General features: G+C 42.3%; 1 long non-coding RNA gene across 3 annotated transcripts in view; it reads right to left on the minus strand.

Moving 5' to 3' along the window:
- Positions 1-5,788: 5,788 nt before the first annotated feature.
- The window catches only part of LOC138685139 (uncharacterized), a 34,787-nt gene continuing 22,213 nt past the window's right edge, over positions 5,789-18,362 (minus strand). For all 3 annotated transcript variants that reach the window (XR_011324403.1, XR_011324401.1, XR_011324402.1), the window contains one exon: positions 5,789-6,263. This is a non-coding gene — a long non-coding RNA (uncharacterized lncRNA). The remainder of the gene's footprint in view (positions 6,264-18,362) is intronic.

Raw genomic sequence — 18,362 nt, forward strand, 5'->3', positions numbered from 1 at the left:
TGAGTCTGCAAGCAACTCAAAAGACTCTACAGTTACTTAAAAGAAAGGTAAGCAAAAGGTGAGAAACTGCTTGGTTTTACTAAAAGTTTCTTCGAACACAGAGCAAAGGATCAAAAATGCCAGAAGCCACTGAAAATGGCCACGCCTACCATAAAAACTCTGCTCCAGCCCTACTAGAAGAAGAGCCTGTCACAGGCCAGGCTGGTCCCTGAGGCTCAAGCCACACATTTCGCAGTTACCTGCCTCCCAGATACAGGATATGACTGCAACAAGCACGATACGCCAGTGGCTTCTGGAGGATGGGCAACAGGTACCAGAGGCAAGTAAAGTAGTAAGAGGCCACTTGGTTAGAGAAAATAACAGCTTGGCAGGAGACCAAAGGCAAAAATTATGAGAAAGTGTGGAAAACAGTTAACATCCCTACTGAGATATGGAAGCTGGGAACCCCAGACAGGGTCACAGAAAGTCTTCCTTTATTTGGTCAGTGAGCAGAAGTACTTCTTCTATTCTACTTGGAGAAACACCTATTCTACTTGGAGAAACACCTGCTCTACTTCTTTTGTATATTTTTATATAAGTGTATACATATATATGTGAAAGGACATGGAAAAGTTTTAAGAACCTCACCTTCCTCTTCCCTCACCATTCTCACCTGCTGTTAAGTCCAACAGCAAAAAATCCAGGATATCCTGGTCTCCACACTTTGTTCAGACACCAAAATCTGGAGTCATACAAACCAAAAGAGCAAAGCTTTCACAATCTACAAGCAAACTGAGGCACAACTGTAAAGGGTGAATGTTTTGAGACTAATGCTGAAGCCCACCAGGAAAGATTCACAAAAAGATCCTTGTTGCAGTTCCAGTATCCTCTTTAACAGCTACTTCACAGCATATGACAAAGAGCTGCAGCCCTTTCCACTATCCCATCAGCACAAAATAAAAATCTTTACTTTTTTTTTTCATTCTAGGAACTGCGAAACAAAAGAAAATTAATGTTGTTCTTTACTGCTTCTTTATGACAAAGCAGGCCTTGATGTTAGTTTATACATCAGAAATCAAGCTCTGGTTTCCTTCTTTTTGAAGGATATGAATGGAGAGGTTACATAAGGATGTAATAGGAGCTGTTACTTCCTTTCCCAGTTGAAGAGAAAAAGCTGTGGATCAGGTTACAGACTCAAGGGCTGGTCATTACCACCGCAGCCTTCCTAAATTTTTTTGCCAGTAGTCCCCCAACAAACAGGAGAAGCTACTTAGAAGGCTGTGAGAATTTAAAAAACTAACTACATAGCTATTAGGGGAGGGAAAAAGCCTTTATTTTTGTCTTTCATCAAACTCAGGAAATTCCCCAAGCTTGACGCATACAATCACTCAAGTCACCATTTTCCATTTCAGTTTGTTCTTCATTAGCACAATAAAAAGGATGAATGAAATATAAGGTAAGATTTATAGGATGGTCTGACGCGTGAGTTGCACTAAATAAGCTTAGCACACTGACAGAGCACTTAACTTTGCCGGCTACATTAGCGTTTGTCCCAGCTCTGACCACATAGGGCAAGTGAAAGGAGGAAACACAGTGTCCAGATTGGCCTACACAAGCACTAAGCTGTTCTCCAAACCGTCTCACTTGCGCTTTCTTCACCTTCCTCCCCGATTCCCAAGCCACTGCTATTACTGCTGCCGAAGGAAGATGAGATCAGACTTCAACATGCGGAATTTCTGTTCCCACAGAGCTCAGAGAAACTAGATGATCTCAGAGGATCATGCGAAGCAAGTCCATGACACTTCCATGAGGCAGAGTATCTCCAGTATATTGCCAGCAGTTTCTTAAGAGTGCACAGTGGGAAAAATTAATGGTTGCTTATGTTTCCAATTTCTCTCTCCCACTTCCTCCACTCATTTGCCAGACTTTTATTTTCCCTTCCCCCAGAAGCACTAGTAGGCTTGCAATGTACATTTGCCCTTCTAAAGGGAATTACATCAAGTCTTGCACAACGTTTGAGAGGGCTAACACACAGAGCTAAATTAAACTACCATCCCTTGGCATCGTTTCCTCAGAGAGAGACCTGATTTAACAAGGTCTCTTACAAAGAAAGGAAAGAAAAAAAGGCAAGTTTCTGTGATCTAAGATGCTTTCATGAGTTCTTTCACCTTTGCCTTGCAGAGCACTCAATCTATTTGTGGTGCCCATACGGAGTGAGAAGCTTTTAAGATGTCCATCAAACACGCCACCTAACACCACATAGGTGCTTTCAGAAACATCTTCTTTCCTAAGGACAGGGGGAAACTTGTGGTAACCTAACACATCAGTAATTGCTACATGATGGGAAACGACGACATGAGTGGTGACCACTGTATGTTACTCTGGGAATAACGGGAATGCTCCAACCATTCCATCTTCACACAGAATCAAGCCAGAGGCAGCACGTTGCATTAAGCACTAAATTAAAGACATTCTTAAACTCAGGCCTGGGACAACTGGAAATAAAAACACATGAAGAATATCGTTACCTTTAGTATGTTTAGAAGCGGCCAAGAACTGAACTCTACTTTAACAGATGGGTCGAACTATTTCTGTTCCCTAACACTGCGCGGTTTTGGGGATAGCCTTGTTTTTGACACAGGGCTTCACAAAGTGATGATTCATCCAGGGAAGGATGGGCAGCTTGTTGCCAGCCTTAATTCACAATTAACAATAGGACAGCCGGATATGGAAAACTCATGATTCAACACTAAAATTGCAGAGTCAGCCATTTTACCTGACCTTTACATCTTCCAGTGGTAATTTCTAATCTGGATATATTTTATATAGCCTCTCCAACACACGTTGTAAGAGTAGTTAGCTTTTATTTCATTACTGTTACGTTTGTCCTTTAGGATAGTGGTCCTGATTAAATACATGGCAATTGACTTAATCACTTCATCTGAAACTGCAAAGGTTTAAATTACTCAAAAAAGCAAAGAGCATGCATGCGCACGGATGTACGAGCACACAGGTACCGTGGGCAAGACAAGCGAGTGCTGCACCTACGCACTTCGTGACCATACCGCCGGCCTTGCTTCCTGCAGGCCCTGCTAGGATGGCCATTGCTTTGCATGGGGCAGTCTGGCCGCTCCGAGGAACAAAGGCGTGCCCTTCCCAAAACACAGCGGCAGCAGATGTCCCACACCAAATCCCAACAGCCTTGGCCTCCATAGGCGCAGACAGATGGTCTTAGCTGGGAGGCCACACCAAGCCGTCCCCTCCGGGAAGCTCTTTGGGACAACGACCGTGCCCTAGAAAGCCCTTCCTCAAGTCTCTTCTCCAAAAGTTCCCGACGGCGGAATTCATCATCCTGCTCCAAGTTACCAGCACTCTTCCCACGGTCCTCCCCTCTCCCCCATACCCAAGCCCGCTCTTTTGAATGAAGCGGAGCTGTGCACAGACGGTGATTTAGACAAGAAGAAACAGATGCCACGGTCTCTTTCCAGAAAAAGCACACACGCACATTCTTATTTTAAAGGGTAAGATCCGGACCACCTCTATGTGTGCGCACACCAGCATTCGTGCCTAAATTAAGCTGCCTGAAGCCCACAATCATCCACCAGATGCTAACGAAAGCCACAACGCCCGTGAACCGTCCCAAAGCCGCAGTTTTGCCCCGGGAAGGGACGCCCAGGAGGCGCCGAGGTTCCCGTGCTCGGCACCCGGACCCCGGCACCGCCGCCCCCTCCTCGCCAAGGACCCGGCGCCGAACACCTCCCCCCCTCCCGAGCCTCTGCAGCACCGACCCCATCCCTCAACCCCATCCCCATCCCCGCGGGGGGCGCGGCGGGTCCCGTCCCGTCCCGTCCCGCCGGGCTGCCGGTGCCGGAGCCCGGCCGGGGCGCAGGGCTCCGCGCCCCGCAGCCCCCCCGCCCCCCGGTCCCGCACAACAAAGGGGGCCGGGGCCGGCCGTGCGGGCGGGGGATCCCGGGGTGGGGAGCCGTACCTCTGCCGCCGAAGGGCGCTGCCCGCCGTCCCGCGGCAGCCCGACGCCTCCCGCCCGGAGCCGGCGGCGGACGCTGCCCTGCCGAAGCCTCGGCGGAGCGGAGCGGCGCGGCGCGGCGCGGAGTGGAGCGGGGCGCAGCCCCGGCCCCTCCCCGCCCGCGAGGGGCGGAGGCGCCGCCGCCCGCCGGCCCCGGCAGCGCGCGCCCGCCCGCCCCGGCCTCGCAGCGCCGCCCGGCGGGCGCCGCTCCCCGCGCCGGGGGGGCGGCCCGGCCCGGCCCGGCCCGCAGCTCCGCAGCAGCCGCCCTCCGGCGGCATCCAGCCCCCGCCCCGGCCTCGCCCTGTGCAGCGGCGGGTCCCCCGGGTGGCCCCGCAGCGCCTGAGCAACGGCAGGTGCCCCGGGCCGGGTCGGAGTCCTCCTCACCCCGTCTCCCCCGCGCGCTGCAAGGGCGAGGGGGGTGCGTGTTCCACCCGTCCGGTTCGTTGTACGACCGAGACCCGTAAGCATCTGCAGTTCTGCAGTTACGCCCCGGCCGTCATTTTTTTTCTCCCTGTATCGTTCGCCTTTAGCCTTCAAAAGCTAAGCAAAAAGAGAAGCTGACCTGTTTTAGCATGAAGCCCAACATCCCCGGCTAGATTTCTGCAACGATGTTTTCAGCACCTCTTCAAAACATACCCTCATTTTAAATGGAAGCACCCGAAAGTATCTACAGCAAGCTTTGACATAACATATCTTATCTGCCCTGTCCTGCCCCTGATAAGCACAGAAGCCATCAACAATGTAGGGTGACTACCCCATTGTGTGAGCAGAGAAAAGAATAAAAAAAAAGGAAAAACCCCAAGGGCTGTATTCATACCATGTCTCGGCCATTCCCTGGCCTGAAACTGGGTCTGAGGGCAAGTAAGCAGACGTTTCTCCCCACCCCCATAAAAACTCCCCAATGCACAGATGGGGCAGGGCAGTATTCAGGTCTCTATATTACACTCACACACTTCCTGGCAAAAAAATCCCCCACGTGAAAAGTATCACTGCATGTGCTTTTTCCTAAAGAACCAATAACCACATTATCTTTTTGGTTTTGGTTTTTTTTTTTTCACATTTGCAAGTAGGCTTTTTCCAAGCTGGGTTGTTTTTAAACAGCAATAAGCTTCAATTCAACTACAAGCTAACCCTACGTTTGATAGATAACAGCAAAGAGGACCTGAACTGCAGACACACAACCAAAACTCTTCAGTATTTGGAGAAATCCAGCTTACATCCCTAGATTCAATACAATCAAAACCATACAGTAGAGGCAAAATGTATTTTAAAAGTCTTTCTCATTAAAACACTGCAGTTATTTCAAAGTAAATACTATATTTTCAGCTACATATGATATTCGTTGGTAGTCCTTCCGCATATAGAAAGAGATTGTATTCTCACACAATTTTTCAAATTTGTAACTCCACAAATGTTGGAGACAGCTTTCGGATGAATCCCAGGAAGTAAAGCCCTGCAGTCCTGCTGATTCATATACTCATCACTGGTTTATTACCTGTAGATTTTCAGAGCAGATGCCTAGCTCCTAAGAATTGTCTCGCCCTTAAGTTTTAATGTAAAACTGTAAAAATAATGACTGCTTTCATTAGAAGTGGTCAAAAACTCCTTCAACAAAATATTTTTCCCACTGAAAATTGAAGGCTTGGTCAAAACTCAGTTCTACAGGAACACTGACAGTCTGATGCTCGTATTCGCAGGAAGATGATTTAGGTTTGGGGTGGTCTGAAAGAGACACAGGCAAGAACCATTCCTGAGCAGCACCACGACCCCATCCTTTCACCCCGTTCTCCATTCAGGTGAGTGCTTTGCTCATGACTCAGCTTGCTGTTCTGGGACACGGTTATTGCATTCTTTCCCAATTAATGAAGGGGGGGGGGGGGGAGTAATTTCCTTTTATTCCAAATCTAAATGAAAACTAAATTCAAGTTTTTCTAAGGAAAGCAGTTACTGTCCAGCCAACACTATTTATCAAAAGGCACCCAGAACAGTAAGTAGCATCACAAGACAGTGACTGCAAACTTTTCACAGAGAAACTATTTCAACTTTACACATTAAAATTATCATAAGTCATTGCATTGGCATGAAAATACAACATTTTCTACTCAGAGGTTAAAATTCTCTATTTCATCCAAAGAGAAACGTTGGCACAGGAAAAAAGCAGTGTAGGTTTCCTTCCATGGTCCTACGGCTGTGCTTCAGTAGGGTTAAACGGTGGCTACTTCTCAGACACACTCTTCATGGCCATTTGATGCTTAGATTCCTGTAAATAAGAATGTCCATCTGTAACAGCTGGTGATATTTGGTAGCATTTATAACACAGATAATATTAAGCATCCTCATGAGGCTGCCTTCTCCTCCAGGAAACAAACCAAAAATATCCAGAGTTTTCCCCTAACCTTCCCCCCTTGTTTCCATTCTCAGTCTCTAAAATGTGAATTAGCAGCCTAACGCTGTATCTTACACTCTTTGCTTTGTAGAGTAAGCAAAGAAACATTGGTCCTGAAATTTGTGTTCTTGCCCTGAAGCAAGTTAGTGCAATGCAAAGGGCATCACAACTCAATCTAGAATTTTTTTTTTTCTTTTTACTACACCTACTGGACTACCATAATTACTACTGACACAATCTTCAGTAAATGGGGAAAAAAAAAATCTAAAATAAACTGAAAGACATGCCTGGTCACAGATGATCAGGCAGATACCAAGAATTCTTTCCTTTAAAAAATGGCTCATTTCTTAAAGCCAAATGGTATATCCTGGACCATATAAGCGATCAGGGATAATCAGTATTCAACACACATTCAGGTCTCTTTTGAATCTTAGATATAACCTAGAGGATATTTAAGGGGAATTTCTAATTACTGAATCATTACGTATGCTTTCTTTAGCACACACACGTCATTCTGAAAGGGTGTAGGCAGAGGCTTCATTTGGCAAGAGCCTATAGCAATTTCAGAAAGAAAATGGGAATGTGGCTGCATCCCTTTTTTGCAGCTCCCGAATCACAGATTCACCAGAAGTTGTGGCAGACACCCATGTACATCAGAGCAGTTTAGGAGCTGCTTATTTACAGATGACCCTTTTTTTTCCCCTTTTCTTTTTTTGGACATTTCCACAGGGTGGATTATAGTTTCTTGATTACAGCCTTAAGGCCTACAGCTTCACAAGCCAAGCAAGTCAGATACAAAACCAACTGTAAAACTAGCTGTTGCTAAGACTGCCAGGGCAAAACTGTGGAGACTCAGAGTCCTGTTTAGATGGACAAACCATGAATCAAACATACAACAGTCCTTGGATTTGCCTATGACAGTCCCTGGCAATTAGAAGAGCACTAGTTAATGGCTACAAGTACCTCCTAGCCAACCTTGCCAAGAAAAGAAGGCAAAGAATAGCTGAGCCAGCCACTTCAGAGAACAAAACCAGAACTACTGTGAACCATAATTTGTACTGCCTGTCAGGATTTGCAGCAAGGCAGGATGGTAATCTAGTCTCAGTTGTGTTCATGGCTCTAGGATGAGGTTAGCTCACTAGAAATACAGAAACATCTGACACTGTTCAATAAAATTGGATGGGAGGTAGAAGTGCTCTCAAATGCATTTAGTTGGTTGAACCATGCATTTAAATACCGTAATTAACAAATCAGTACTTACGACAGATATTATTATTTGTAAGTTAAAATTAGCTTTCAATAGTTTAAAAAAAAGAAAAAGAGAAAACAAAACCAATCCTTGTTTTTCTTAATCTTTCCTTCAGACACCAAGGATAGTTACTGATTGACATTATTTATTATTTCATACTTGTCTGGATGTACAATTCTCATATATGGAGAGATTAACTACGTGAGATCAAATTATTACTATTCATAAATGAGGAAATTGAGTCAGCAAGAATAACTCAACCAAAAAAAATACAGCAATTCCTTGACAGAGCTGAAATCACAATTTAGATGTCCCTGTTTCTAATCTCATGCTTAGCCACAAGACCAAGCTTAGCCATTTTTCCTATGCTGAGTGAGAAAATTCTGCACACTCATAAAATGTTGTAGCTATACCTCTGTTCTAAATCAGTGGGACTGAGTGCGTACCAGAAGTTGTGGGCATATACCCTACAGTAGTTATAATACTTTTCCACTTCAAGCAAAAAAACCCCATACTCATAAGACAATGACAGGAAATCGTGCTCCAAGACTGAGCATGGGGATTTAACAATAATAGTCTCTGGCTTCTTTGTCATGGAAAATGGCCACAGGTTTGAGCTCTGTCTGCACACAAGTGAATGATTCAACAAACAAGCTGCCAGTGGTCAAGAGAATTCCAGTTTTGTGACTGGAAAACCAGAAAGCAAAGATGGTACATGAACACAGCTCATCCTCCACCCACCTGTGGCAAACTAAACTGCATACAAGTTAGAACTAACAAGCAGTGGCTCTGTACAGCCACGTGCTGGAATGCTCCTCAGGTGCTTTGGAAAGCATCGGTTAATTCAGTACTGAGATAGATCACCTGCCTTCTCCAACTGTGGATCTTATCCAGGATTTGTATTCCCACCTGTCAAAACACTGTCAGCTTTCCATTTTGCCATAATGTCTCCTCGTTTTGCCAAATAGGGACTCTCCCTTTTTGTCCAGAGGCAGCAGTATGTCTTCAATTAGCATGGTATTTTTCTCCTTTGCAACAAAGACCTGCGTAAGACAGCCTGAGGGTCCAGACCTAGAATTCAAGAGAAGAGGTCACCCCAGGGAAGATTTCACCCTGTGTGTTGGCATTAAGTACAAGACAGGATCTGAGAAGCAGCATTCACTTTTTTTCTGGCTAATTCAGGCTTGAAATCAGTTTGGTACTTGATGCAAGCTACCAAAGTCCACCAACCCAACCTGTATGTTTCATGCTAAGTGTCTTGTGATAGCCAAGAAACCCCTGGTGTGGAGGTGGCTCAGCCCCCACCTCCTGCCATCACCCAGCAGGCTCTATCTAGCGGCTGAGTGCTCCCTAGAGACATCAACATGTTCAGGCCTCTCAAAAGGCACATCTGGAAAAGTTTCCCCATCAATGCTAACACTGGTGAGATCTTTACATTAGCACAAACAAGTTACAATAGCAACATGTTTGAAGTTTCATTTCCACAGTTGTTTCCTTTGAAAACACATTTTAAAACTGACTAGGGATAAATCTGGGAGCAGCTCGTTCAGTTCAAGAAAATTTCCCCTGAAAATGGGTTTGGATGTCCTCCTCAGCAGCCATCAGGGAGGAATGATGGAAACACTCCCAGAGAATTCAACACTAGCAGGATCTGCAGCTCTGTGAGCCTGTTGTACAAGGGCACATCCCCAGTCTGATCCAGTGATCTCAGTAGCCAGATGCAATAGCCACCAGGCAGAACAAACCTCAGTATGCTTCATCTGCTCTGAAGGGCTGAGCACCCCCCTCTTACGTACCTGACTGATTTATTTTCTGGTTTCTCTTTGTAAGTACCTGGGATACAGTGTACAGAAAAAAGGACTTCCCAAGGAAGCAGATACTGCAGTGTCTGATTGACTCACTAGCTGCTGGATCAGCACACTGAGTCACAAAACCAGGAGTCCCCAAACAGGTCGTCTTCTCTTACTATTTTTCAAACAAACCACATATAACCTTCCCTGCTAACCTGCTTAGTAACTGTGCTTTTCAGTTCAAGAGTAAGTACATCCATTAAAACAAAAAAAAAAAACCAAACAAAACAGACACAGAAAAAAAGAAAACGAAAACCACAAGAGAGCTACAAGAACCTTCTGAAATGTCATCTCATTAATTCTGCAAACTTGGAACATATTTCAAGAGCTTAAGGAAGAGTTTGATCAGAGGTAACACTTGAAATTTCAGACTTCCTAAATAACATTCTCCTACCCACCCAGAGGATTGTACTGTTGATGTTACAGAACAGGAGAAGGTCCCATTTTTTCTAGTAGAACAAATTAATCTTTCCTCCCTCTGTAAAAGAAATCTTTTTGAGACATAGCTGCATGCATCCCTTCACAAGCACCCCCTCAAGCAAACTGTAAAAACCGTAATTAGGGGAGGGAAAGGCCCAGTGTCCTGTGAGATTCAAAAGTTCGTGTCAGATCAGTCCTCCCATTAAGTGGCAAAGGAAAAATCTTCAGTTTGAAACCATGCAGCACTAGGGAGAAGAGTCTCTGTGCGCCGAAACACAAATCACCAGTAAAGTATTCACGCTGCAATCTCTGTGTATACGGGGATATACAGCCTGAAAATCTTTGCAGCAGGGTAATTATGGATATTCCTTTCCCATTTTATGTACTAGTCACAGAACTCTTTGATTTTGTAATGTATGTGTTTTTGTGGATTCCCAAGCACAATAAGTGATGTGTTAAAGATAGAGCTGCACTTACACTGAGATTTCTAATCACACATAACATCTGTTCGTGGGGATCCTCCTTCCCAAAGGCATATGAACGTAGCAATGACATGTTCTTGTGCTTTGTATGGTCCTCTGTTATCAAGCACTCTACTTAGAAAGCAAACTTTTACTTGGATTAAGGATATTGGACTACAACTGTTCTTGCAAACAAAATTATCCAACACAAAAGCACTGGAATTGAACTGTAGGTATCTGAAAACTTATTTTCAGAATAAACCCAAGATTATTATAACAATAAATCCCGCACGTCACATATTGAGGTTTAACAAGTTGATGCAGACTGGGAATGACCATTCCTCTGTAGTAATATAAAATGATGTGAAATTTCTACAATATATTTATCAAGACTTCTAATGAGGAGTTAGTTATGCTTTATTATTATTTTTCCCACTATTTATAACTGGTCTGCAATTTGCACTAGAATTTGAAAAATGAAAGCTCACTTCTTACAGAAGTAACTGACAGAAGACAGTGTTAGAAAAGGAGTTGCACCACTTAAGCCAACAGAAGTTTAAAAGAGAATGACCTTGTAAAAGGTCTCACGCTAAATACTAGTACTGAATGGTGTCCAGGTAGTTACAGGTGAGGAAGTTACTATGCATGTATTTCCTTTAGTTATGTATGATTCTCTCACCTATGTGATTTTCTTAAAGAAGAGTTTAAAGGGGAACTGACTATGCAAGTTTTAGGCTGCAGCTTCAAACCCTTTTTGACTACAAGCAAAAGTGCAGACAGATGGACAATTCAGCCAAACTCTTTGCTGGCTATCCACCGGTCTGTGTATGGTAGCAACAATGAAAGCAGTATAAATAATAAAGAGAAGGGCAGCATGGAAAAATCAATGGCTAAAGAACTCAGAAACAAGATGTTTCTGGGAGTTCCATCTTAATAATTTTGTAAGCTTGAGAGCCTTCCACTTCCTCTGCTAGCTAAAGAAAAGAGATCAACTTATCTAGGGCACATAAGGACAATTTTTTCTTCCAACTTAATTGCAAGAAAAGCCTGTGGAAGGTAACCCAGCTGTGAAGGATGTGACTGCACGTGCCAGACAGACGTTGCCAGCACCAGAGTTCTTCCTATGTTCACCAAATGTTAACTACTCACTGGGGATTACGCATGTCTTATATGCAGTGAAATAGCAATTTCTTTGTTCTCCAGCTTTATTACAACATAGTGAACTCTTTAGGAGTGCAAATTTTTGCCAACAAGAAGCAAATTAATAACATATGTATACGGTGTGTTTCTGCTTCCATCATAGGTGAATGCAGTGCTTGTAAGAGATGCTATTTGCAGCGTTCTTGAAACAAGGATCTTGCATCCAGCCCCAGCTACACCAGCGTGAACCAACTGCAACTCTACTGGGAGAACCAAAGCAACAGTGACATAACTGATGCCTCAGCCAAACTTTTAACTCCGTCCAAATAGAAACAGAGCAAACACATCAACGCAACTTTCCTCTACGTTGCCCTATGAACTCCTCATCAATGCAGTTACTCAAGCTATTCCACTATCTGTTTGAATCCAAGAATATACTTTATTAAATGTCACCAGATTAATCACTAGTGTCTCTGTCAAAATGTAACTTACACGAACACTTCCAGCATTCACTGGTTGTGTATGATTTTGCTAGTCTCTGTGATTATTATTCTGTGTAATACACAGATTCTCATTTTTACATAAACAAAATGTACACATCATAATCAAATTCTACATATTTATGGTGTTTGGTCCTTGCTTTCATAGATCCCATCAATAGATGGTCACAGTCTGTCTTTTCTTCAAAGCATCAACTTTGTTATTTCATATTCACTCATTAAGAAACACTCTTATTGTGCAAGTAATAAACCATCTTTATCTCCAATACTGGTTTAACTAAAAAGGTTCTGCTACTTTTTGAAGGACTGCAGCCAGTGAAGTGCATAAACCATGTTCATGTTTAAGTACTATTCCTAAATGCATGCTTGTTTGAAGCAGAAGAGCTGGGCTGAACCAGGCTTTGAACATCGAAAATATACTCTGTAAAATCCATAATAACCGCTTAACAAAGATCGCTATTTTTGTTCCTTGAACAGATGCACAGGCTTGGGACTGACTGTCCCACAAGCCCTGGGTATTGTGCCCACTTCCAACATGGGGTAAAGAAAGGTAAAGAGAGAAGGGCATAAATTAAAATTCTGTGCCAAGCCATTTTGGGGGTATTACCCCACAGACCACAACAGGTCTGAAGGTCACATTTCACGTGCATAAATAGAGATATTTCTAACTGACACTTAGTAAACAAGAAGACTGGCTACTTGCTTTAGACAGCCCAGAACAAATATTAATTGAAACCATCTGTAGGATACGTTATCTCTGAAGTAACTAAAGATGTTCAGTTGACTTTGGACTAAATTACTCAACAACTTCCACACAGAAAAAGCACATTCATGAAAGAAAGTGATTTACTGTTTTAATATAACAAGCAACTAGAAAGGGCTCACATATGACCCTATGGTTTCTATGATTATTCTCTTTAGGAATGCACAACTGAGAGAGAAAATAGCTAGAAAGCTGCCATTTCGTCTGTATAATTTGTCTGTCAGCTCTGAAGCACCTGCTTAAGGGATGAATTACTCTTTTTGCCTTAAAAAATTAATGAGAGAGGGGGTCCTGAGAGAAAGAGATAAAAAAGGAACCTTTCCTCCAGCACATCACCCATCCCAAGAGCCACTGAGGGTTAGATGCGTTATGCTTAGTACAGCACAAGGATTGTTCCTGCCATACATCTTATAAATACTAGGAAACTGCTGACAGAAAAGGGTGCCTGCCCCTCTTCCTCATCTCATTTGCTTCTTTAATGCCTATGCAAAAAGAATGAGAAGCGCCCTTGCTGTACTGCCTCTTTTATCTAGCAGTTACCTCAGCAGGGACAATGCCAGAAAAACTTGCACTATACGATGCATGATGAGGGTTACCGCACTGTACTTTACAGGGAACCATTCTGCGTAATGGTTTAGCATCATGCCAAGCATGCTGTCAAAGTCAATGATGTGTCAGCAAGGTCACAGAACAGAGCAGGCTGTTGAAACACAGGACAAACAATGTAAAAAGGCAACAGAGAAGCAGATACTGAGGATATGTATGCTATTCAAGCCCTTGAAAATAACACTCATAGCAAGGGAGTTTCTGTGGTCTGATGAAAGGACGGATAAAACACATTTGCCATATTGGAAGAATTAGGGCTGGTAACTTTATCAAGACAGCATACCAGAAAAGATACAAAAGTCTCCAAAAGGCTGGATTCTTTATTGCAAACAACGCTGGTAGACTTCAAGTAAAACTACGTAGGCTATAATGAATGTTTTTGACTGTAGGGAGAAAAATGAATGGCTTGAGTCCAGAAAATGTCTCTGCCTACATACAGAAGTAGGTCTGCAGGAGATCCTTATTCAGCACGTTTCCTACAAAAGACATTAATTTACATTTTCTTCTTTAAAGAACAGATAACTTTATCCATGTGAGAAATTCCAGCAGACATGGGCTCAGAGGAATGAACAAGCACTGCAGAGACCACGGCACATTTCATACCAACACTCACCAACTATTGCCACTTTGACATTTCGGAGCTTGTGAGGAAAATGCATTGGTTCATTGGTTCTTTTTTTTCAGAGCAGAAACTAGGATATCAACCCTGATTAGTCTGCAGTTGCTCACCTCCTGACAGTGCAGTTTGAGAGGCATGAGACCTTAATCAAGCTCAGACCTAAGGAAGAATTTCTTTTAAAGGCTACCAATGTTAATGAACAACTCGGTCTTGTTTAAACATCCAGACTGGGATATGGGCAAGTATCTGAGTTTATCATGTCCTCAATCTTTTGAACAGCCAGATTTATTTGCTAAGCATTGGTCAAGCCAAAAGGAATGAGCTTATCCTGAGTGGCAGTGGCTGGACTTTAGATAGCAAAATGTTCAGGATTTGATGCAATTTTGCCTCAGCCACGTAGGCCTAGTTTTGGGCTGTCCTTGTAAACCCAGAGACTAAAGGAAACTGTCCTGGAGCCTTACTGGAAAACAGAAAGGAACATTCTCACTCTAAAAGGCTTTTACTTTGTGCTCCTGTATCTAAAAGCTAAAAAGAGATGCTGAATCTTTGCGCCAAAGGTAACAATACCAACACAACTGGATGTACTAATGTTAGCTATGGTTTTGCAATTCCTTGAGCATGTTAGGAGCAGAGGACTCCAAATTAAAAGCTATACTGAAAGCCAGAAACTAAGTATCACATCAGTTTTAAAAACAAACCCTTCAGAAAACTAGTCTCTTCACCTCATTTATGAGGTGAATTTATATAGGTTCATTTTATCCTTTGATTAGTTTTTTATTGTTTTTTGATTATGCCACTAGTCTACAGCTGCAATATTGTTGCAAAAACCATACAGGTGTTTAATTTAAAATAAAAAGGCCTTTGTGCATTTTTTTTAATCATGAAACTGTTTCTACTAATATTAGACTTTTATTAAGTCTTTTGAACTTATACTTTTCATATATAGTAGTTCAGATCATACACTAAAATATCTCCTGTGAAATTAGAATAGCCCTGCATAATTATTAATCTACTAACACAAGGCTTTTCAAATGCTTACTCACTGATCTGTTCTGTGTACTGTTGCACAACAGCTTCTCAAGAATTTATTAAACATGGACATATCACTGTTGAAATGTTCAATATGTTGCACTGAGGCTTCCTACTCCTTCCCTCAGGGTAGACTCCTTTCTTATTGCTCTGGCTCACTCAGCATCTGTATTATTGACTTTTTCAGTAATATTGCAGTTTAATCTTTGAAGTTTTTGAAGAAAAAAGTTGCAACAGAAAGATGTGCATAGAAGAGGGTATGAAATAACAACTACTATGTTCAGCCACCCACAGAAACAAAGCCCTATCCTCTGCAAGCAAGATTCAACTAATTAAGGGGCAAGTGCACTCTTACGTGCCAGTGAAGCTCATTTAGTCCTCTACATCCTTTCCAACTGGAGTGGAAGAAAGGTTCCAGCTACTTCTGCCGCCTCTTATCCCTCTTGGTTTTTCAGTCCTCACTGCAACCAAACTTTTAGGAAATTTAGTGAAATACATATTCAGCAAATAAACTGGTTTCTGCTCTAAGACTGGAGCTTTGCAGGTATCAGGTGGTGAATGACTTCACCTTTTAGCTTGATCCCACAGCTGCATTAACACTTCCTCAGGAAAGTCTGGTTTTGTTCCAAAGCTCTTATCTGCCACCACTCCAAATACAACACATCATGAAGCTCAGATTCAAAGTTATTTACATAAAGATGTGATGGAAATGTCATTGTCAACATAAGTGTCCCTTGTCCACATTACATGGATATTTCAAAATAGACACCCATTCCAGGAAAGTTTGTTTAGAATAACTTTATCTCTGTACTTAAGAAAAAGCATACAGCAAGACAAACTTCCTGAAGCCCAAGCACAGTCTAGGATTGTGCCACTGCTTCACACAGGGTTAAATACAACACCACACTGATACCCAACACAAGAACACCCAATTATCACTTAAATAGCAATTTTCTCCTTTAGGACACGCAGCTTGCTTGTCCTCATTAGCAGAAGACTATGACACAGCTGAGGAAACTGCTCCCCTCAACTTCTATTTTCCTAAAGAATCCACAGAAATGTAAGCTGAATAAGAGAAGGTGAAAGAGAAACAGTCTGCCCCCAGATGCCAGCTGACCTTTTAAATTTAGGAGAACACCTACCAGCTACAGCAGCTGGAACCCATGGATGGGAGCCCCCAGACTGCCTCTGAACCACCTTTGATACGGCCAAGGGCGTAGTCATGGCAGAATGGAGACTAGCAAGGACTGCTTGCACGAACTGAAGTCATGCTTTAGTCTTCACTGCAGACATTCCTTCAGAGTTGGTGTTTTGAGGCATAATCGCTCATTTAATTTAATATTAAGCAGTTTGTAATTTTAACTAGGGAGACCATGCATACCTATGACTTGTCTTAAAAAAAAAAGTAAGGCTAATCAATGATCTTAGATGTCACATTTTTTTCAGTTGGCACTTAAAAAGTAAACAAAAAACAAGTTGGGGTTTTTTTTTAAAAAAAGAGAAATCCTGCTCATCTGCTTGAGTCCTTCCATTATCTGTGTCAAGAAATCTCAAGCAGGATCTCCTTCTCCGCTTTCCTTGTTAACCAGTTAGCTATGGCTGATTTCAAACATAACAGTATTCTATAGTAACTCATTTTATTTGCACAAGGGATGTGTTAAATATTGTCTTATTCTCTTTCTTCAGTGTACACTTCCTAAAAAAGAAGAAAGCATTACATATTCCAGCTCCACAGGATACCAAACACAGACATCTCCTGAGCAAACAGAACAAGTTACTCAGTATAATAACTATAAAGACAAGAATAAGATTACAAGAAAACATCCTCTACAGCTATAAACATTAACTGCAAGGCTTAATATTCACCACCACAACATTTTCACACTGGGCCTATTCTGATCCCTTCTCTTCTCGTTGCTAAAGCTAGTGGAATTTTTTTCTATTATTATGGATGTCCTATGTACTATTTTTGCAGAGAAGAAGGGACATGTGTTGATAAACGAGTCTGAAAGCCAGTCAAAACTAACACTGGATCATGCATCTCTTGTTTTAAGTTTTGACACCCGCAAAAAAAAAAAAAAAAAAGGAAAAATTAAAAAAAAATCAGAAGTGAATAGCCTGGGGAGTTTCTGCTTTGGCAGAACTAGAGTAAGGCAGTAGCCAAACACATTGCTACTGGCATCCAGTCTTGGAAATTTTAAGCCAGCGAAATCATAGCTTGCTTCAGTATAATTAAAACAGATGCTCAAAGGGGGCACTGTAAGGCTAAGTGAAGAAATTATACAAAATGTATTTTAATAATCAAAATGTCTTCAGCAATCAGGAGAGGGGCAAAATGGTATTTCTATGCTTTGAAACTATATCAGGAAAATTGAAAAAAAATATGCATAGTAGTAACTAGATAAGAATTCTCCCCCATGTCCTAAAACAGTCAATTTGGACTAGTGCTATGTATTAAATCCTGTATTCTATAGGTCTTCATTTCTGCAAGCCCTGCATCTTTTGCAAACAAGATCTTACAAAGAATTGTAAGCCATCGACCAAGGTCTGCCTAAATGTATGCATTGCCATTTTCTTTAGAACACTGTTAGACATTTTGACGTCATTGCTCAGATGGGCAAAATTATATCTACATGGAAAGCATTCATAGCATTATCCACTATATGTGCTTCACTGTAGCTTTATCTTGATGGGGGGGGGGGGAGGGCAGGGAGCCACCAACCAATTTAATGATTGGTTAAGGAAAGCTCATGTCTAAAACCGTAAGGGTCATCTCAGCTATTGTTGTCAAGCTCTATATGGTCTCTATAGGAAACAATTATCACTTTATAAGAAAACGTGAATTTCTGTCCAGCTTGTTCAGTTTCTAATGGTGTTTGGACATGTCTGTTCATTCTGCTATTTTGCAGTCACTCTCCTCATTCTTTAATGACTTTATAAACAGAGCTATGAACAGGGCTATTGTCTCCTGGATAGAGCACTATGTCTGATTTACATCTGTATTAAATACTCCTTATTACTCCCTCCAGCAGTATAGGGGACCTTCGAGGAACAGCATGAAACTCAGCCTGACTAAGGGCCATTGACAATGCCAGCGTGAAGTAAAGGGGTCTCATTAGAAAGGGAGAAGTTAGGCTCCCTAGCATTTCAAGAGAAAAACAAGTGAGGTACAAGCCATACGCACTGATTCTATTTTCTTCATGGATGGCAGTGATGCATAAGGTGACATTTCATCTATGAATTCTGTATTTGTTAGCAATATTAAGTAATAGCTTTCTAGTCTTGTGTTCAGAATCAACACATACTGTTGTCCTCAAAATGCTATAGTGGACTTGT

This window comes from Haliaeetus albicilla, chromosome 4, assembly GCF_947461875.1.
Source record: "Haliaeetus albicilla chromosome 4, bHalAlb1.1, whole genome shotgun sequence".
NCBI classification, from domain to species: domain Eukaryota; kingdom Metazoa; phylum Chordata; class Aves; order Accipitriformes; family Accipitridae; genus Haliaeetus; species Haliaeetus albicilla.